Source organism: Chiloscyllium plagiosum, chromosome 24, assembly GCF_004010195.1.
Source record: "Chiloscyllium plagiosum isolate BGI_BamShark_2017 chromosome 24, ASM401019v2, whole genome shotgun sequence".
In the NCBI taxonomy this organism is placed as follows: Eukaryota; Metazoa; Chordata; class Chondrichthyes; order Orectolobiformes; family Hemiscylliidae; genus Chiloscyllium; species Chiloscyllium plagiosum.
The window spans coordinates 6,331,038-6,354,344 of record NC_057733.1 but is presented as its reverse complement, the minus strand read 5'-3'; the positions used below and the strand labels follow the sequence as shown (position 1 = coordinate 6,354,344).

General features: G+C 41.6%; 1 protein-coding gene across 2 annotated transcripts in view; it reads right to left on the bottom strand.

Annotated features, from left to right (window-relative positions):
• Positions 1-23,307, bottom strand: part of tmem94 (transmembrane protein 94) — a 137,221-nt gene that overhangs the window by 112,726 nt on the left and 1,188 nt on the right. Inside the window, exon 2 of one of the 2 annotated variants that reach the window (XM_043714375.1) lies at positions 19,967-20,373. The exons of the other annotated variant lie outside the window; for it this stretch is intronic. The gene's annotated coding sequence lies outside the window, so the exon portion shown is untranslated. The remainder of the gene's footprint in view (positions 1-19,966; positions 20,374-23,307) is intronic. 2 annotated transcript variants of the gene reach the window in all.

The following is a 23,307-nucleotide window of genomic DNA, read 5'->3' as shown; positions in this document are numbered from 1 at the left end:
CCTTATAGAGGTTTACAAAATTATGAGGGGCATGGATAGGATAAATAGGCAAAGTCTTTTCCCTGGGGCTGGGAAGTCCAGAACTAGAGGGCATAGGTTTAGGGTGAGGGGGAAAAGATATAAAAGAGACCTAAGGGACAACTTTTTCACACAGAGGGTGGTACGTGTATGGAATGAGCTGCCAGAGGATGGGGTGGAGGCTGGTACAATTGCAACATTTAAGAGGCATTTGGATGGGTTTATGAATAGGAAGGGTTTGGAGGGATATGGGCCAGGTGCTGGCAGGTGGGACTAGATTGGGTTGGGATATCTGGTCGGCATGGACAGGTTGGACCGAAGGGTGTTTTTCCATGCTGTACATCTCTATGACTCTATATTAATACAATCTTCAGACAAAGGATGATGGTTCAGCTGTAAGAATTCAGCCTCACTTTGAAGACTTACATGATGTTCTGAGAACTTTCCAATGTGGCTCTGTTATTGAATGATGAGATTAACACAACAGAGAATGGATGAACCAAGTTCAAGAAACCAATATTTAGAAAGTTTGGATAGAACTAAGAAATGATAAAGGCAAGAAGACACTTAAAGGAGTGGTGTACAGGCCCCGAACAGTAACCACATTGGAGAGCGTACAAGTAAGAAATAAGGAGGGCTTGTCTCAAAGCTACAATCATAAGTTGATTAAAATCTTCCATGATTATCAACTGGAAAAGTCAGATGAGCAAAAGTAACCTGATATTCACAGTTCACAGAATATTTTCAGAATAGTTTCTTAGAACAGTATATTCAGGAGCCGTCCAGACAGCAAGCTATATTATGCCTAATATGTGGTAATGAGATAGGATTAATTAATAATATCATTGAAAAGGTCCCCGTGGATAGCACTAACTATAATAGTTTGAATTTCATACTGTTTGAAGGAGAGAAGAGTAGTCAGAGACTCTTAAAAACGTAAATAGAGGAAATTATGAGGTCATGAAAGCAGAACTGTTCTGAACTAAATGGGCAAATTAGATTAAAGCATAACTCAATAGAGATGGAATGACAAACATTTAAGGGGATATACATTTCAATGTGTAAGAATAGACAAGACCCACCAGTGGTTAACTGGAAATATTAAAATATATATCAAGCTAAAACATCAAATCGATTACATGAAATTCTTAAGGGGGAGGGTGAGCAGCCAAAGGTAATTGTACGTATTGCTACCAACATCACAGGGAGGAAAACGGATGAGGTCCTGAAGAATAATCTTAGGGAGTCAGGCAAAAAGTTAAAATGCAGGATCTCAAAAGTAGTGATTTCTGAACTACTTCCGGTGCCATGTCTTAGCTCGAGTAAGAATAAAAGGATTTTACAAAAGAATGTAGGGGGCAGATATTCAGATTCTTGGATCATTGGGATCCCTTCTGGGGTAGAGGTGACCTGTACAAGAGGGACTGGTTGCATCCGAACTGGAGGAGTGTCGAATTGTCTGAAACTGATAGTTGCATGATGGGAAAACTGGCCAACCCCTGGTTGTAACAGAATACAAGTTAAGATTTTAGCAAAGGTCAAAGCATTGCTAACCTCAGCAGAATCTGATGTAGGCAAAGTCCACGTAAATTCTTTAACCTTCGTAGAGCTCGTCAGAGTTTGATTAGCTGGCTCCACATAAATTCTGGGATACTGACTAAGCCTAAATAAAGAACATTCCACAAAATCCTCTGAGCTCCCAACAAGGACAAGATTATGGGATGACGTACGTGACAAGGTTTTGGGAAGTCAATATGATAAACCTCATAAGTAATAACAGATCATAATTCAATGTACTGGTCTAATGGATGACTAACCTCAAGTTATTGATAGCTATAAGGTTTAAGTGTAAAGATTCCTGCTTTTCTCTCTGTAAGCGCAAATTTGTGAGAGAAGCTCAGAGCTGTGATCAGCTCTCTCGTTCTCTTTCAGGTTCAGCCATTCTGCATGCAGCTTCCTTACTAATAAAGGCCAATTGTTTTGTCGGAACAAGGCTTGTTGAATTTTCTCGAGTATTGTTGATTTTAGCTTTTGGTCCTGTAGCTTTTTGTAACCCATTTCTACAGGGGACTAATATCCTGGCGGAGAGATTTGCTAGAGCCATTTGGCAGGATTTAAACTAGTCTGGCAGAGGGGTGGGATCCAAAACAGAAAGGAAAGAGAAGGTTGAGGACAGTACAGAAGGTAATAAGAGCTAATTAAATTGCAAAGGCATTGGTATTTGGTAATCCTAGTACTAGACAGAGTAGGCAAGAGCATGGCAGGAAGCAAGGAAAATCTGAGTTAAATTGCATTTATTTCAATGCCAGGTAAGGCAAATGAACTCGGCATGGATGGGTACATGGGAATGGAATATTATAGCTATTACAGAAACATGGCTGAGGGAGGGACAGGATTGGCAACTCAATGTTCCAGGGTACCCATGCTGTAGGAAGGATAGAAGGGAGGTAAGAGAGGAGGGGGAGTTGCATTTTTGATTAAGAACCTCACAGCAGTACTGAGAGAAGACATTCTTCAGAGTTCGCCCACTGAGTCTATGTGGGTAGAACTGAGAAATAAAAAGGCAGAAATCACTTTGATAGCATTTTACTATAGGCCCCACAATAATCTGGAGATTGAAGAGCAAATATGTAAGGTGATTGCAAGAATAATAGGGTTGTTACAGTAGAGGGGTTTTAACTTTCCTAACATCAACTGGGACTGCCGTAGTGTTAAGAGCAAGACTGCCGTAGTCCATGCCTTTCACGCTGGCTATTAGACAGGAACTTTCAAAAGTTAATTGATAGAAGGCTGTTGGCAGGTGAAGGGGCACCTGGTAAGTGGGAGGTTTTCAAACGTGAGTTAATGAGAGTTCAGTGCCAGCAAGTTCCTGTTAAAGTGAGGGGTAAGACTGGCAGCAGTACAAAACTGTGGACTAGAGTTATTGAGACTGGTCAAGAGGCAGCATATGTAGGCAGCTGAGATCAAGTTAATTCCTTGAGGAGTATGGAGAGTGTCAGACTACACAGGAGAAACCAGGAGGGCTAAAAGCGGACATGACTCTGGCTGATATGGTAAAGGAAAATCCAAAGAGATTCTACAACTACAAGAAGGGCAGAAGAACAACCAGGGAGAGAATAGGGGATCTTAAAGGTCAACACGGCCATTTATGTGCTAGGCCATAAAAGATGGGTGAGATCCTAAATGAATATTTCTTGTCAGTTTTGACCAGCATGAAAGGCATGGATGTTAGGGAACTTGGGGAAACAAATAGTGATATCTTGAAGAAAGTCCACATTACAGAAGAGATGGTGCTGCAAGTCTTCCCTGGGATCTGATGGAGAATATCCCAGGATTTTGTGGAGGCTAAGGAGGAAACTGTGGGCCTCCTAGCAGATATTTGTACCATCAACAGCCATGAGTGCAATGCCAAAGATTGGAGGGTAGCTAATAGAGTTATAGAGATGTATAGCATGGAAACAGACCCTTCGGTCCAACCCATGCATGCCGACCAGGTATCCCAACCCAATCTAGTCCCACCTGCCAGCACCCGGCCCATATCCCTCCAAACCCTTCCTATTCATATACCCATCCAAATGCCTCTTAAATGTTGCAATTGTACCAGCCTCCACCACTTCCTCTGGCAGCTCATTCCATACACATACCACCCTCTGTGTGAAAAAGTTGCCCCTTAGCTCTCTTTTATATCTTTCCCCTCTCACCCTAAACCTATGCCCTCTAGTTCTGGACTCCCTGACCCCAGGGAAAAGATTTTGTCTATTTATCCTATCTATGCCCCTCAATTTATTGTTGTGCCATTATTTAAGAAAGGCTGCAAGGAAATGCCTGGGAACTACAGACTAGTCAGCCAAATGCCTGTGTTGGGTAAATTGTTAGAGGGGATTCTGAAAGACAGGATCTACATGCATTGGAGAGGTAAGGACTCATTTGGTGTAATCAGCATGGCTTTGTGTATCCAAAATTGTGTCTCACAAATTTGATTAAGCTTTTTGAAGGGGTGACCAAGAAGATAGATTACAGCAATGCCCTAGACGTAGTCTACATGGACTTTGGTAAGGCCTTTGACAAGGTACTGCGTAGTAGGTTGTTGAGTAAGATTAAATCTAATGCGATCCAGGGAGAGCTAGCCAACTGGATGCAAAATTGGCTTGATGGTAGAAGACAGAGGGTGGTGGTAGAGGGCTGTTTGTAGACTGGAGGGCAGGGACCAACAGTGTGCCACAGGGATTGATACTGGATCCACTGTTATTCATCATTTATATAAATGATTCGGATGATAATTTCAGAGATATGGTTAGTAAGTCTGCGAATGACACCAAGATTGGTGTGTACAGTGGGCAGTGAGATCTTGATCAACTAGGCCAGTGAGCCAAAGAATGGCAGGCTGAGTTTAACAAATGGTTCAAAGCAGGTTAGGACTTACACAGTCAATGGTTGGGCTCTGGGAAATGTTAGAGAACAAAGAGATTGAAGGGTACAGGTTCATAGCTCCTTGAAAGTTAGAGTCACAGCTATACAGGGTGATGAAGAAGGCGTTTATTGGTCAGAGCAGAGTGTATAGGAGTTGGGAGGTCTTGTTGCAGCTGTAGGTGATGTTGGTGAGGCCACATTTGGAGTATTGCGCGCAGTTCGGGTTGCCCAACTACAGAAAACATATTATTAAACTAGAAATAATGCAGAAAAGCTTCACTAGGATGCTACCTGGACTGAAAAGTTTGAGTTAGGAGGAGAGGTTGGACACGCTGGAGTGCAGAAGGTTAAAAGGTGACCTTACAGAGCTCTACAAAGTCATGAGAGGCACTGATAAAGTAGATAGCTAACAGCTTTTCACCATGATTGGGAATCTAAAACTAGAGGGCATAGGTTTAAGTGAGGGGGGAGAGATACAAACAAGTCCAGAGAGGCATCTTTTTCACACAGGGTGGTGAGTGTCTGGAATGGATTGCCAGAGGTAGTGGTAGAAGCAATGACAATTTCTTAAATTAAGAAATATTTAGACAGGTACATGCACAGGAGAGATATGGAAGGATATGGACCAAACGCAGACAAATGGGACTAGTTTAATTGTGAAAACTGGGCGGCATGGGCTGAAAGGTCTGTAAACCTCTTTTACTCTATGACCTGATGAAAAACTTGTGCAAGTCAGAATAGAAAAAGAAGCAAAGATTAACCAAGAATACAGAAAAGGGAAACATTACTGTATGAAAGAGAGCTGGCCAGAAACAAAGCAGAAATGAGTTTCCATAAATAATTGAACCAGAAAGTTAACAAAGTGAAATTGGTCCGTTATAAAATGAGATTGAAGTGTAGTGTAAAATAACAAAACGCCAGATGAATTTTGCATCGGTCGTCAATATAGAAGATTTTGTTGAGAAGATTTGTAGCTCAGGTTGAGTTTCTGGATGCAGGTCTACTCGCTGAGCTGGAAGGTTTGTTTTCAGATGTTTCGTCACCATGCGAGATAATATCTTCAGCGAGCCTCCAAATGAAACACTGGTGGTATAGCCCGCTTTTTATTTCCATGGGTTGGTGATGTCATTTCCTATGATGATATCATGATGTCACCACGGGATATGACATCACCAGCCCAAGGAAACTCAAACTTATAAATAGAAAGTGGGCTACACCACCAATGCTTCATTTGGAGGCTCGCTGAAGATGTTACCTAGTATGGTGACGAAACGTCTGAAATCAACCCTTCCAGCTCAGCGATCAAACCTAGATCCAGAATATAGAGGATACAAGTAATCTCTCAGAAATCACGATATTTCAGGAAATGGGGAGGCAAGGAGGAATTCAAGAAATTACAAATCACCAGAGAAGTGTTATTGAATACATTGTTAGAAATTTGAACTGATATGTGCATACAGCTTGATGCACTTCACCCTCGGGTCTCAAAAGAAATGGCTGTTGAAATCGTTTACACATTGATTTGATGATGGTCCCACTGTAATAGAAGATGGGGAATGCAACTACATTATTCAAAAAGGGACTTAAAGTAGGAAACTCCAAGCTAGTTAGTTTAACATCTATCAGAGAGAAAACGTTAGAAGGTATTAAAGAATTTATCACAGGGCACTTGGATAGTTTTGAAGTAAAGTCAACATCATTTTGTGAACTCGAAATCAGTTTGAGGAGAAAACAGATACTGTGGTTAAGAGATAACAGTGGATATAATGTGCTTAGATTTCCAGGCGGCACTTGTAAAGGTGCCACATCAATAGTTGGAAGAAAATAAAAACTTATGGTGTAAAGGTTAGCACGTTGGCATGTATAGAAGCTTGACTACCTAACTACCTTTCCTGATGAAGGGCTTTTGCCCGAAACGTCGATTTTGCTGAAGCTCCTCGGATGCTGCCTGAACTGCTGTGCTCTTCCAGCACCATTGATCCAGAATCTGGTTTCCAGCATCTGCAGTCATTGTTTTTACCTACCTAACTGGAAGCAGAGAGTAGGCATAATTTTTTTTCCCAAATTGGCAAGACATAATAGGTGATGTGCCAGAGGGATCAGTGTTGGGCCCTCAACTGTTTACAACCTGTATAGATTACTTGAAGTATGATTGGCAAATTTGATGACACAAAGATAGGAAGGAAAGTAATTTGTGAATAGGACATAAGAATGTTACAAAAACATACAGATAAGTGGGAACATATTTGGCAAATGAGGTATAATGTAAGAACATGTGACACTGTCTATTCTGAAAGAAGAATAGAGGGTGCCCAGATTGGAGACCTGCCATCCTTGTGAACAAATCGCAAAATGTTTGTATGCACGTACAGAAAGTAATTAAGAAAACTAACAACTCTATAATTTATTACAATGGGAATTGAATACTCAAATAGGGAGGTTTTGCTTCAGTTGAGAGCACTACAAAGACTATATCTGGGATACTATGCATATATTAGTCAGCTTATTTAAGGAAGAATGTAAATGTGTTGCAGGCAATTCAGTTTTCTAGACTAATAATTGGAATGACTGGGTTGTCATCTTGAGAAAAGTTACATAGGCTGCACTTGATTCCATTGGAAGAGTAACCGGTGACATGATTGAAATATATAAAATGCTGAGGGGTCTTGACAGGGTAGATGAGGAGAGGATGCTTCCCCTTATGGGAGAATCTAGAACTTGGGATCACTGTATAAGAATTGGGATCATCCATTTAAAACAGAGTTGAGACAAAATGTTGTTTCTCAGGGGTTGCAAGCCTTCAGAACACTCAAAAGGCAGAAGCACAATCCTTGAGTATTTTTGAGGTACACAGATTCTCGTTACGAAAGGGATTGAAAGGTTATCAGTGGTTGGCATGAATGTGGATTTGAGATTACAATCAGTTACGACCTTATTGAATGTCACAGTAGATTCAGGGGTCTGATTGGCCTTTTCCTGGTCCTAATTTGTATACTTACATCATTATCTGACAGGAAATAAAGTATGGATAAGTGGGGTATTTTTAATGTGACAGTAGAGTGCCATCAGGATCAGAAATTCACAATCCATATTAATGACCTAGATGCACTGCACCCAGTCTGTTTATCCAAGTTTGTTGATAATTCAAACTTAGGTGCAAAGAGATTAGTTAGGTTAAGTGATTGGGCAACAAGGTGGCAGATGAAGTAAAATGGAAGTATAAGATTATTCATTTTCAAGAGTAGAAAGACAAAATATTTTTGAAAAATACTTGAAACCTATAAACATTGATATTCTAAAGCACCTGGATGCACTCTAACAGGTACACGGGTAGCAAGCGATTAGGAAAACAAATGGCATGTTGATTTTACTGCAAGGGGATTGAAGTATAAGAATAATAGAGGTTTCCTATAATTGATGAGAACTCATCTGCAACAGTGTGTAGTTTTGGTCTTTATGTTTACGAAACGATATAATTTGTCGTGGAGGGATACAGGAAAGATTCACTAGAATAGTCTCAAAATGAGAGGGTTAGCCTATTATTGGAAGCGGACTAAATATACCTTCTGGTTTGTATAAGAACAAGAGGTGAGCATATTGAAACATAGAAATGATTTGGAGGCGCTGGTGTTGAACTGGGGTATACAAAGTTAAAAATCACACAACACCAGGTTATAGTCCAACAGGTTTATTTGGAAGCACTAGCTTTTGGAGCGCTGCTCCTTCATCAGGTGGCTAGTGCTTCCAAATAAATCTTCTGGACTATAACCTGGTATTGTATGATTTTTAACCTTGAAATATAGAAAGATTCTAAGGGATGTAAATGCTAACATAATGGTAATTTTCCTAATGTAGTATATCTAGAATACGAGAGCACAATCTCTAAACAAGTGACTGACCAATTAGATCGGAGATGGGGACAGATTTCTTCACTAAAAGGAGTGTGAATATTTGGAATTTCCTACCATTGTCAAATGAGAATATCTGCTGACACCCGCAAAACTTTGTCAGTATAATGTGCATGCATAGTAATTTATGCCAGAAATGGCGATATCATTCCATTCCGTTGACTTATACTGAGTGCTTTTCACTGTTAAAAGAATAGTAATTCTTTTTTGTTGGTAGAGCTTTTCACAAAGTACACATTTCTCTGCATGCAGAATGAGAATCTTTCAGGATGTCAGGAGACACTGTATAAATGACATTTGTTTTTTAAAAATCTTTTAAATATAGATCAAAGTTATAATTTATTTTAAAACGCATTGAAATCTTACATTTAGAACAAAGTGCAAGATGTGATAGGGATGATCGTTAGTCTAATTCCACTTTTCTCCTGCTCCCCATAATCCTTGACTTCAGAAAAGACTAAACAACTGTGAGCCCTGCCTTAAATATATTATTTAAATGTAAATTAAAATTATAATTCAAGTCACAGTCTTTTTGATAACTTGTACTTTTTTTAAAAAAGGTGAGCACCGTTCCTCAACTTTACATATCATTTTCAGCACAATTCTATGAGTGTGTCTTAAGAAGAATGCAATTAAGTATGAAGTGTTAATCCCAACAATGCTTTACCCACCCTTTATCAATTCACGCCTTTGAAGAACAAGGGACGTTAAACCCAAACCCCACAACCAGGTCTTGTTATCACATGGGCTGCAACCACACACAACCCTTTGTCAGCTGTTCATTTTCCTAGGCAGACTTTCACCCAGTATTTTAGTTGTCCAACTGTTTTTCTCTCTCTTTGGGCTCTATCTCCATCTATGGTTTATTCCCTCACCTCTCCCTCCACCCATCCTCTGCTTAACTACCAACGTTTTCTTAGTATCACCAGTTCTGAAGAAGGATCAACAGACCCAAAACGTCATAAAGACTCTGCTTTCTCTCCACAGTTGCTGCCAGGCCTACTGAGTTTTTTTTCCAGCAATTTCTGTTTACAGCATCTGCAGTTCCTTCAGTTTTACAGTATGTTAAAAATCTCATTGCCTCATGGCTGAATTACGCTGGTGCTACAAAGTACTTGGCTGTCATAAAAGAGAGTGAATGAACAAGCCACACTTAGAAAATGGTGTATGATTCAGAAGTCTAGGCAGAGCCTGGTAAGAGAATTGCAGTGAATCACTAAAAGTCACACAGTTTAGACAAATGCAACAAGTAACATGGTCTAGATTCGCAAAAATACTGACAAGATAGAACAGATAATGGTGATAGCACAACTTCTTCCAAGCACAAAATTAATAAATCTTGTGTACTTCACCTTTCACAAAAAGTAATGGTTGAAACAGATTCCAAAAAGTGCTGTTAAATGCAGATTTAAAATGATTAAATTAATGCCACATTACCCAATGGGTTCAGAAATACTGGGAAAATAAACATGTTTGCTGCAGGGGCTATGTCTTCCAAAGCTGACAGGCTGGTGTATTATCCAAAATACTTGAAAAAGCACAAGAACAAATACGAGGTTCCTTTATTTTGTAGCTCAGTGTCTGACATCTGCTCCATCTAACCATACATGCTTTTCAAATTGTTAAAAAAAATCAGACAAATTTCTCGAACTAATCCTTGCACCCAGAACAATTTTGCTCAAGAGTGTAAAGCTCACACATTAGCTCATGCATTATGTTAGACTTGCAGAGCATTTGGTGATCAAGGCAACATTTGGGAGTTCTGAAGAAGAGTCCCATTGGACTCGAAGTGCTGAGTCTTTTCCCTCAGATCCTATCAGAAATGTTCAGTTTCTCTAGCATTTTGGATTAGCATTTCAGACCTGCAGCATATTCAGAACTTTGTTCTTAACAACATTTAGGACAGCTGTGTGTGTTAATTCTGCACGTGAAACATCAGCAGGTTGCATTTCCAGGATCAAATGTCAGTCTGGTTACAGTCATGTAATTCTCCCTTGCCCTCAAGGACCTATACTTTTGCACAGTGCAATAATTAGTCAGTCAAGAAAAGGACATTTCCCTACTTTGTTTCTTCCAAATATTTCTGACAGTAACTCAATATAGAAAGGCTTGCAAAGATTAGATTAGATTAGATTACTTACAGTGTAGAAACAGGCCCTTCGGCCCAACAAGTCCACACCACCCCGCCGAAGCGCAACCCACCCATACCCCTACATTTACCCCTTACCTAACACTACGGGCAATTTAGTATGGCCAATTCACCTAACCTGCACATCTTTGGACTGTGGGAGGAAACCGGAGCACCCGGAGGAAACCCACGCAGACACGGGGAGAACGTGCAAACTCCACACAGACAGTCGCCTGAGACGGGAATTGAACCCGGGTCTCTGGCGCTGAGAGACAGCAGTGCTAACCACTGTGCCACCGTGCCGCAAGGAATTGCATGTGCAATCATCTGTGCATGTAGAAAGTCTGTTACTGGACATGCTGCATTACTATTCATTACAGCTTTGCTTTCTAACAGATTAAACCCTCTCTGACTCTGATTCTTAGTTAAGTATGCAGGAACTTATTTGAGGTGAGGGGCTGCACGGTGAATCAATTAAAATATTTCTCTTCCGCAAATTCCTAGGCTCTCTTTCAAATTTGAAAGCTGCAACAGGATATGGTTTTTCACATTCACTTGGTTGCCAAGGAGCTGCAGCGTGAATTAAATGAAAATCCACTGCTTCATTTACTAATGGATTGAAATTTGCTATTACCCTGTTTCATGCCAATACACACTATACTCAATTTTTACCATCTCCCTCTGATTCTTCCTAGAGTACTGGGCATCAGAAATACCTCCCGTTTTAGGTCCAACCTGCCAATCTTCATAAGGCAATTGAGGCATGAGTACATCACAGATGAACACGATCACTTTCTTTTCCAATGTTAGCAAATTGGCCCTTTTATTGAAGCAGTTAATGTCTCGGAGTGTACAGGGCTGAAACCTCAGCTGCCTTTTCTATTTTTAGAGACACCTTAGTTAACTCTCGCACCCCTACTACCGTATTTGCTTCAAAGCTGCTACATCAGCACGGATGGATAAGCAAATCAAAATTTTCTGGTCTGGATGATCTAGCATCACACAGCGTATGCTACCACCAACTAGACTTTTTTTTAGACAGCTAGAGATTTCTGGGGATCAATAACAACTTGCAATTTTATATTGCCTTAGTATATTGCAAGGCACCCCATTAAGGGAATAATCAGACAAGTCACAGATGTTAGGTCTGATGAATAGGAGTTGTGTCCAAGAGTAGGTTCTAAGGAGTAACTGGGGAGAGACAGAGGTTTAGGGAACATTCAACGCCAGTGCTCATTTTAAAAAAAACTTGTTGAATCAGGATTTCTAAACAAAAGTCATTCAAATATTGCACATCTCTTTGCTATCAGTGTATCAGAGCCCACAGTTCCAACAACAGGCTTGTGTTTTCTTGCCCTTACTTTTAATGTTATTATCTCTCTAGATGTCCACAGATAATTTTACAACCATGCCTTTTGGTTGAGCTAAATATTACAGCATTACAGATTGACACCTCTGGTTTTTCTTTAACCTTGGTGTCTTTTCCCCCCCAATAACATAGCTGAAACTGGGAGACATGACCCAGAACTCAGCCTTGGATCGTGGGAAATGCCAAGCATCAACACTGCTGCCTGCACTGCAGTGATAACATTCTGTAGATGCTTGCTGCTCTGCTTTCACAGCTCAACTATTTTAAGATTGGGATCATAAGACAGAAAGTATTACATACAAGGCCCAGAAACGTTTACCACTTTGACTGCTGCAGTCAATTACAAAAATGAGAGAATTCTGAAGATGGAAAATGAAAACTTTAACAGACTCAAAATTTTGCATTCAAGACTCCCAGCTGTGGGTAGTTTGCACAGAGACATTTCATGAGCCACAGATTTTACAACTGACAGACTGACAATGGCAAACCACAATCAGGAGGTTGGCCACCTCATACTAGAGCTTCTCTTGTAATGCAGCTTGGAGTTATAACTTTCTTTTCCTTCCCATTCCAAACTGCACTGCCATTGACCCTGCACTCCAAAGATTGCAGCAGTCTGAGAAACAATTCGCCACTTCCTTCTCCAGGGCAACTGGGGAAGGGAAATAAAAGGTGGCCTAACCAGTGGTGCCCACATCCCATGAATGAATTAAAAAAAAACAGTTGTGCTGGCTGCTGCAGCACTGCAATTTTCTTACAAAAAAGAATATTGCAAAGATCAAGTTTCCACAAAAAACACTCCCTGGCTCCTGTTTTCAGAAGATTCATCCCACAATTAGGGCTCTTATAATTACATGTTTTTAATATTCAGTCCCTCTAATAACCTGTTGGGCAGGCAGTGAGGTTGATGTCTGTTTCACTTGTTATTTACTGCTATTTAGTTAAAGCTTCAAGCAAAAACAAGTTACACCCAATTGGTCTCGGCAGGCCTTAAAATCCAAGCTACTCTAAACAAACACATGCGCTATATCATTCCAATGTCTTCACTTTCTAAGAGCTAAATATAAAAGCTGTTATCACAGTCCATCATCTCCATTTGCTGCAACATGATACTTGTGCCTGAAGTCGCTGCTTTTCCACACAAATTACTGCGAGGTGATGTCCTTTATTTCCTTCCTGCATCAGCTGAGAGGAGCTTCCAATTTCTGGATGCAATGTCACCACATCTTTCAATTCGGATGCCCGCACTGTCAAAACTATTACTGAAGCTCTGAAGGAATCCCTAAATTGAGTATCAAACCAAAAAGTACTAAGCTGTTTTCCATAACAAATATCAATTAAGCGTTTGCTCAAACTGCTTCTATTCCCCTCCCAGATTCCTGGTACGTCAGTATAGAATCATAGAATCCCTGCAGTGTGGAAATAGGCCATTTCGCCCAACAAGTCCACACTGACTTTCCGAAGAGTCAGACCCATTCCCCCTAACTTATATTTATCCCGACTGATGCACTAACCGACACATCCCTGAACACTATGGACAGTAGTGGAGTTGATGGAAATGGACTCCCTTTACCCTATGACTCTCGGTTTTTCTTTCCGTTATGCCTTTCATTTTACAGTCTATAACATGTGACCAACAGTACAACAAAGAAAGAAATTTAGATACTATATACATACACACAAATATGCTCCAGTGACATGATAGCATGCCTTAAAATCTTCACTGTAACCACTCTAACTGCATTGTCTTTCCATAATAGTAAATGAATCTCACTATGCCACACCTGGGTATAGGCACAAACCTACCTTAAGATGTTGCATGCTTACCAGCTGCAGCCCATTCCAATGGCAATGTTAACTTCCCAAATAATTAACTATAAAATTGACCGAAGGATCTATACAGACTTCACAATTTGAGTTTAGATCTTAAAGGCATATAACGTTTCAGTCTTGATGGAACAGCAGACATCTGAAGTTGTATGAGCTTAATTATAAGAGACCCATTCGTAACTTAAATCAAAAGTCAGCAAGCATATGGCAGTAATCTAATGATGACTTGCCATCTGCTTAAACTTCACATGCAGAATGTGTTTTGAATGCCGAAGTTTCTTATTGCCCGAATCTACTTCCGCTATTTATTGCGGAAAAGCTTTCAGGGATATATTGCCTTTGCTTTGTGACATTACTTTCGTTGATTCAATGATTGTTGAATCAAGGGGAATTTCACAGCTCAACTACTTTAAGTGGTAACATCAATAGATGAGTAAATCAGAGGCTCAGGTTAATGCTCTGCAGACACTGGCTCTATCCCGTCACAGCAGCTCATGGGATATTCTATCAATAAAATCTGCAATTGAAAGCTACTCTCAGTACGAGTTAGGTAACTATGACTTACCATTTGTTGTGATATCCCATTCAGCTTCCTTTTGAGGACACAACTTTGTAACTCATCACCGAGCTCACCTCTACTCAATGTAGGATTCCTAGCTGCTGACCTATTCTTGCAGCCATAATAGGTATATGGCTAGTCTAGTTTCTGATTAATGGTCAAGGATGTTGATTGTGAGGGATTCAGCAATGATAACACCATTGAATGTTAAGGGGTGTTGATTAGATTCTCATTTGTTGGCGATGCTCAGTGTGGCACATGTGGTATGAATGTTACTTACTACTGATCAATCCAAGCCTGGATATTGGTCAGGTCTTGCTGCATTTGGACATGACTGCATTAGTAACTGAGGAGCTGCAAGTGCTGAACATGATGAAATCATCAACGGCCACCTCCACTTCTGAATTTGTGGTGGATGAAGCTCATTAATGAAGTAGCTAAAGATGATTGGGCTCAGACATTTTCCTAAGGAACTGGAAACTCTTGTGGAGCCAGGAAGCCTGAATTCAAACTCCACCTGCTCAGGAAGTGTGTAATGACATCTCTGAAAGGTTGATGAGGAAGATGTCTATCCTGAGGAACTGGGGGCTCTTATGGCACAGTGACAGTGACCCAGCTCTGAGCCAGGATGTCTGGGTTGAAGTCCAACCTGTTCCAAAGGTGTATCTTAACATGTCTGAATAGGTTGATCCAAAAATATTTATCCTGAGGAATTCCACTGTTGAACCATGAACCCCATCATTCTCTCTGGTGTCTTGACCAAGATTCAGTCTCCCGAAGATCGCAAGAAAAAAAAATCTGGTCAATGTGATTGCTATTTCTGGGATCTTGCTAAATGCAAATCAGCTGCTGTGCTTTTAGGTTTGCTCACTGAGCTGTAGGTTTGATATCCAGACATTTCATTACCTGGCTGGGTAACATCATCAGTGGTGACCTCCCAGTGAAGTGAAGCTGTTGTCTCCTGGTTTCTATTTATATGTTTGTCCTGAATGGGGTTCCTGGGGTTTGTGGTGATGTCATTTCCTGTTCATGTTCTGAGGGGTTGATAGATGGTATCTAGATCTAGGTGTTTGTTTATGGCATTGTGGTTGGAGTGCCAGGTCTCTAGGAATTCTGTGGCATGTCTTTGCTTAGCCCGCCCCAGGATAGATACGTTGTCCCAGTCGAATTGGTGTTTTTTTTCATCCGTGTGTAGGGCTACGAGGGAGAGAGGGTTGTGTCTTTTTGTGGCTAGCTGGTGTTCGTGTATCCTGGTGGCTAATTTTCTGACTGTTTGTCCTACGTAGTGTTTGTGGCAGTCCTTGCATGGAATTTTGTAGACTACATTGGTTTTGTCCATGGGTTGTACTGGGTCTTTTAAGTTTGTTAGTTTTTGTTTGAGAGTATTGGTGGGTTTGTGTGCTACTAGGATTCAGAGGGATCTTAGTAGTCTGGCTGTCATTTCTGAGACTTCTTTGATGTATTGTGAGGGTGTTGTTGATGTTAAATGTCTCTTCTATCTTGTTTCATTTTGCGATGACAAAGGTGTCATCTACGTAGCGGACCCAGATTTTTGGTTTGATGGTTGGTAGGGCTGTTTGTTCTAGTCTTTGCATTACCGCTTCTGCTATGAATCCTGATCGCGGAGATCCCATGGTGTGCCGTTGGTTTGTTTGTAGATTATGTTGTTTCCCATGGTGTGCCGTTGGTTTGTTTGTAGATTATGTTGTTGAAGGTGAAGTGGGTGGTGAGGCATAGGTCCTCTAGCTTCATGATGTTTGCGTTGGTAATGTGATTGATGGTGGTTGGGGTGTGTGTGATGGTCTCTTCTAAAAGTGTGGTAAGTGTTTCCTTTGCCAGGTCGATGTTGATGGAGGTGAACAGTGCTGTTACGTCGAATGAGATCATTGTTTCGTCTTCCTCTATTTTGGTGTTTTTGATGATTTTTAGGAATTCTGGGGTGGAGTGGATGGAGTGCCTCTTCTACTAGATATTATAGTCTTGCGTGTAGTTCTACATAGAACATAGAAGAATACAGCGCAGTACAGGCCCTTGGGCCCTCGATGTTGCGCCGAGTGAGACTATGGGTCTGAGGGGGCTCCTGGTTTATGGATTTTTGGTGGTCCATAGAATCGTGGGGAGTTGGCTCCGTCTGGTTGCATTTTCTGGAATTCCATCTTGTTTAATTGGAACAAACCACGACAAGCCGACCTAACACAGCCAGAAACTCTAGCCACCTTACCATACATCAAAGAAGTCTCAGAAATGACAGCCAGACACTCCAACCATAATGTCATAAACAAACACATAGATCTAGATACCATCTATCAACCCCTCTGAAAATGAACAGGAAATGACATCACCACAAACCCCAAGAACCCTATCCAGGACAAACATGTAAACAGAAAGCAGGAGACAACAGCTTCGCTTCACTTGAAGGTAGCCACTGATGATGTTACCTAGCCAGGTAATGAAACATCTGGATATCAAACCTACAGCTCAGCGAGCAAACCTACACCCTAAACCTTAACCTGAGCTACAAACATTCACAAACCCTGCTGTGCTTTCTACATCACAAAACTGAATTGAATTGAATTTATTGTCACGTGTACCGAGGCACAGTGAAAAGCTTTGTCTTGCGAGCAACACCGGCAGATCACGGAGTTAAGTAGCATCAATAGTAAATAATAGGTAAACAGCGGCAAAAACAAAAGCACAGGCATAGGCGAATGTTAAGAGTTTGAGAGTCCATTCAATATTCTAACAGGAGGGTAGAAGCGGTTTTGAAACTGGCTGATGCATGTGTTCAGGCTTCTGTACCTTCTCCCTGATGGTAGAGGTTGTAGAAAAACCAGGGTGGGCTGGATCTTTGAGAATGCTGGCGGCCTTTCCTTGACAGCGGGGCCTGGTAGATGGATTTTACAGATGGGAGATTGGCCTTTGTGATTGTCCGGGCTGAGTTCACCACTCTCTGTAACCGTCTCCGATCTTGAATGGTACAGCTGCCATACCAGGTAGTGATACATTCCGACAGAATGCTCTCAATGGCACACCTATAAAAGTTGGCAAGGGTATTCACCTTCATGTCAAATTCCTCAGCTGCCTGAGGAGAGGATACATTGTTGGGCCTTTGTAACCAGTACGCCCACATGACGAGTCTAAGAAAGCTTATTGTGGATGATCACTCCCAGGAGCTTGGTACTCTCCACTCATTCCACCTTTGTGCTGTTAATGTGTGTGTGTGGGGGGGGGGGCATGAGTTCCTTGGTTTTGCCGGCATTGAGAGCTAGGTTGTTCTCAGTGACCATTTTTACATGCTTCTAAAGTCTGCTTAGTCACCATTTGAGATTCGACCGACTATGGTGGTGTCATCAACATAACTTGTAAATGGCATTAGTCTGGTATTTGGTGATACAGTCCTGGGTATACAGCGAGCACAGTAGGGGACTGAGTGCACACCCCTGGGAGGCCCAAGTGTTGAGAGTGAGAGACGATGAAATATTGTCCCCAATCTTCACTGGTTGTGGTCTGTGGGTCAGAAAACCGAGGATCTAGTTGCAGACAGTGGGACTTAGCCCGAGATCACCAAGTTTAGTAATCAGTCTCGAGAGGATAATAGTGAGTAAGATTCTTACGTAGCTATTCTTGGTGGTTAAGGTGTTCTGGGGAGGAGTGAAGAGCAAGTGATATGGCATCTGACGTGGATCTGTTGGTCCGATAGGCAAATTGGAGTGAGTCAAGAGTAGTGGGGAGGCTGGAGTTGATTAATGCCATGACCAGCCTTTCAAAGCACTTCGTGACCACTGAAGTTAGGGACACTGGGCGGTAGGCATTGAGACAGGCTGCATGAGCCTTCTTAGGCACAGGGATGATGTTGGCCTCTTAAAACAGGCAGGGACAGTGGCCTGCTGCAGGGAGAGGTTGAAGATGTCTGAGAAGACCTCCGCCAGTTGATCTGTGCTGACTCTGAGTGCACGGTCTGGTACTCCATCTGGTTCCATTGCTTTCCTTGGATTCACACAAAGGAAAGCTGATCTGACCTGTGATGCAGTGACTGTTGAGATAGACTCATCAGGACTTATCGGAATAAGTGTTACCTTTCCGCCGAAATTCTGCTCAAGGCAAGCATAGAAGGCGTCGAGACGATCTGGGAGGGATGTGTTATCGTCTGCTATCTTGCACTGTTTCTTTTTAGAACCTGTGATGTCATTCAGTCCTTGCCATAGTTGCCGGGTGTCTGTCTGGGTCTCTAGTTTGGATCAGTATTGGTCCTTGGCTGTCCTGCAGGCCTAACGAGCCCCAGGCTTGGGGCCTGCTGGAAAATGGAGGGACCAGAGAGACCTGCCACAGGAAGGAGAACCGACAAGAAGCGCTCCAGACCCCGTAAGACGCCTGCCTGACATGAAATTGATCAGAACATACCTGGAGAGCAGCCCAAACACTTGTGCAAAAAACGTGGCTGGACCTGGAGCAGCAAATCGGCAGCAACTGAAACCAGGAACATCTCCACTGGGTCCAAAGCAAACTCCCTCCGGTAAAGAAAACCACAAACTGTGTGACCTACTACACTGGATCCTCAGAAGACCCTCTGCAAAAATACACTAAACTACACCAAACTTACTACATTTCAAATGTAGTCCATTTGCTGTTAAAATATTTTAGGAAGTTTGTGAAAATACTTTATAAACACAAATTTTCTTCTTCATTTCCATGCTGTTTTGGTTCTCCTCTCCCTCAGGCAAAGTATTATCAACTTAGCTTCTTCTTTAGGTGCAACCTCCCACTCCCCTTTCAATTAAGTGCGCACGTTCATTTCTCTCATTCAGTCTACTTGCCAGAAGTTCATTCCTTTCTCCTCAAAGAGGAATATAAAAGACAGCAAAATATAACTTAATCATAGAATTCCTACAATCTTTCACCCATTGAACCCACACTAATGCTCCAAAGAGCATCCCACCCAGACCCCATCCTAACCCTGCAACGCTGCATCTCCCATGGCTAATCCGCCCAGGCTGCACCTCCCTGGACACTATGGACAATTTAGCATGGCCATTCCACCTAACCTACATATCTTTGGACTGTGGAAGGAAACCAGAGCAACATGGGGAGAATGTGCAAACTCCACACATATAGTTGCCAGAGTGTGGAATCGAATCCAGGTCCCTGGCGCAGTGAGACAGCTGTGCTAACCACTGAGGTACCGCGCTACACTCCAGAGAAGCAAATGATATTTTTATGCACTTGATTTGGACACAAATATTCAACTCTGGTGTACTTTTCATCACAAAGCGCCAGGGATAATCCATTTGGAGAGAACATTGGGTCAGTGTCCTTCAACTCTCAGCAGCTCATCACAAAGACAAGGTTTTGATGGAAATACTGCAGATTACTCCAGTTGTCTCACAATTTAATGCAGCAGAAACCATGAGTTTCAATACTTAAAATTGTTTAGTTCTACCAAGACTACCGCAAGTAAAACATAAATTATGTTGGGTGTTTTTCAATTATGGGTACGTTAAACCTATAAAGCTGAACTGATGTTTGAGATCATTCAAAGGTTAATTTCCATGTGGGATTGTGATCAGGTGCTGGTTTTGTTTGTAGAGACGTTAAACATCATGCCACTAGCATTTTGTTTGAGACCAGTTTTACTTCTGTACAACAAACAGCTGCAATGTCCTTTTTTTTGCTGCAGTGACCAAAACAGAGCACAGCATTTTAAATGTGGTTATACCGATGATTGAAAGAGTGGTAGATTTGCTCACTTTTCAACTTAATGGTGATCTTTCTTTAACAACACCAAGCATTGTTGAGATAGCTTCAATTTGTCAGTTCGGATTCCCAGAGTTCTTTCATTTTCATCGAGATCCTGGGAGAATTCTCTCAGTTTTTTTTTAAAAAGACGAGTTGAAAGGAGATCTTTTGCATCCAGTTCAATGAATACCCCTGGGATGGAATCTAACTTGCGGCTGGGTAACAAGGCTCCAAGCATCATGGAACAACCATCCATTTGGATCAATTTGGGGTGGAATCAGGTCCAGGTGTTTTGCATGAGGGGGGAAAGCAAGGTGAATTCCCTATGGGGCTTTCTTGTAGCGCAGTGGTAATGTACCTGTCCCTGGACCACAGAAGTCTGGGTCCAAGTTCCACCGGCTCCAGAGGTGTGCAATAACTGGTTGAGTAGAAAAAGATAGGTTAAAATTTTAAATAAAAGTAGATCCCGGAGATCTTTTGAATGCAGATTTACTTATAGTGCTGACACTTATTTCTTGTCATTCCTATCTGGTGTGCAAAAGACTAACTGTATGGCATGAGGTAGCAACTGCATACACAAAAACATCCAGAGAAAAACATAAGGGCACAAATTTATAATTCCTCATTAAGTAGAGGATCTCAGATTAATGTCTGAGCCAAAAAGATTTTCCTTTCATCCAATCAGCTTGCTAAGCTTGAAGGTTTGTTTTCAGAAGTTTCATCACCATACCAGATAACATCATCACTGAGAGTCTTGGGTGAAACGCTGGTAGTATGTGCCACCTATCTATTTATAGCTCTTGGTTTCTTAAGTTAGGTGGTGTCATTTCGGTTCTTTTTCCAAGGGGAGATAGATAGGATTGAAATCAATGTATTTATTGATGGAGTTCTGGTTAGAATGCTGTAAGAATTCTCATACGTGCGTATCTTTGTTTTGCCTGTCCTAAGATGTGTGTGTGTGTGGTCCCAGTCAAAGCGTTGTCCTTCTTTGTCTGTATGTATGGAAACTAGTGATTGTGGGTCGTGCCTTTTGATAGCCGGTTGGTGTTCATGTATCCTGGTTGCAAGTTTCTACAACGCAACCATAAACTATACTCACATTACCTTACATCAGCCATATCAGAAATGACTTCCAGACTACTCAGACGCTTTGGCATCATGGTAGCCCACAAACCTACCAACACACTTAAACAGTGACTAATGAACCTAAAGAATCCATTAGCTATTACCAGCAAAACTAATGTCATTTACAAGATACCATGCAAGAACTGTAAAAAAAACACATTAGACAAACTTGCCACCAGGATACATGTACACTAACTGGCCACCAAAAGACACGACCCACTATCACTAGTTTCTATACATACAGACAAAGAAGGACACCGCTTTGACTGGGACAACACACACATCCTAGGACAGGCGAAACAAAGATCGGATGAGAATTCTTAGAGGCATGGCATCCTAACCAGAACTCCATCAATAAACACATCGATTTAGATCCTATCTACCTCCCCTTGAAAATAAGAACCAGAAATGACATCACCCACCTTAAGAAACCAAGAGCTATAAATAGAGAGGTGGGACATACCATCAGGGCTTCACCACAGACTCTCACTGATGATGTTACCTAGCATGGTGATGAAACATCTGAAAACAAACCTTCAAGCTCAGAGAGCTAACTTACATACTTATCAACCTGAGCTACAAATCTTAAAAATCGCTTATTAATTCAGTCTCAAATGGTGACATGGGATCTTTTAAATGCTTTTCAAGTATGGCAGGTGGGCCCACAAATAATGTCTCTCTTAAAAAACACACTTACGTTTAATCCACCCTGTGCCCTGCTGGACTGCCATGGGGTCATGTGTTTGCATACCATCTCTCTCAAAAATGAAATTTATCCTTAACCCCAACCAGAATGAGTTGTGCAAATGCACCACTACTTGTCACACCTACAAAGGAAGCCATACAGAATGGTAGTTTAACAGCACAGAAAGAGACCATTCAATCCAATGGCTTTACGCCAATGCAAATACTCCACAAAAGCCTTTTGATTCCTCTTTCACCTCACCCCATTATAGCACATATTTCAGCTTCTTTCTGCATCATCTAACTTAGAGATTCCCATGTTGCTGCCTCATGACTGGTGTTTATTTAAGAGCAAAATGCCTGGGAAAAAGTACAAATGTAGTTTCCCATGAGCGCATTTAGCCAGTCTGTGACACTAAGCATCAAAGTTCAAGCTTCTCACAACCACTGTCCAAATTTAATAAAGTCAACCTTGTTGCAACCCTCGAGAATCCGTTAGCATGCACAGCTAAGCATTTGGCAAATAATTGCTGCCTGATTTGAACATCAGTCTTTTATTGTCCTTCTTTAGTTGATATGGGGAAGTAGGCTGAGTGATCAATGCATTGTGCAACATAACCACTGAGCACAACTTGGCTACGATCACTATGAAGTCAAACTAAAATATTGCAGTGAATGCAAAATACAAGAAACAGGCAGATCACGACAACTGTGTACACAAAACAGTCTTAGAAGAATAGAAGGAAATGGGGCTGGTTTGAGGATGTGGGAAACAGCAAAAGTGATCAAGGCAGAATTTCAGTAAAGCAGGTGTTTATGATTCCACGTTATTCTACCTCATGGCATGCAGAACATCTCTTGCACACCAACATGAATTACAAGAAATATCAGTGTCAAGGCGACAAGTAAACCTGCATTCAAAACACCCCGGGGATCCCATCTTGCTGAACTCCACTCATGCAATACACCTAGTCGTGATTCTGCTGCAATTCAATCAATATGGACAGTGGCTCCGTGGTGCTGGGAACCTGGTTCCCAATCACAAGTCAGAATCCATCTCAGGGGCATTCAGACATCTTTAAAGCTAAAATTCCCCTGAACACATCTTGCCCCAGAGAACAGCAGTTTCATTCCACAAGTATCTAGAGAAACTTGCTGACTCAAAGTATCAGGAACATACATCCAACGCAACCCCTTTGTTGAAGTGTAATGAACTACCCCCTCCTGGGGAACTACCAAAGAATCAATACTTCAAAACTCATCTCTCACTGATCCTGCTAGCTACTTCTGACCCTGACCTCATTTCCCTTTGAGTTTCATCCCATTCCCCATCATGCCTCCGATTTATCATCCAATTCTGTCCAACATATTTCCCCATTCTCCAATCTAACTTTAGCCTCCTATCTCTCCAAAGCCTATTCTCCCTTCTCAGAAATTGCATCACGTATTCCAATATTCCCCTTACTCAAGTTCTGCCACGAGCACTTTTGCTGTTCAACACATCCCCAGACCCTGCCTTTCCCTTCACCTTGAGGCTCCCCCT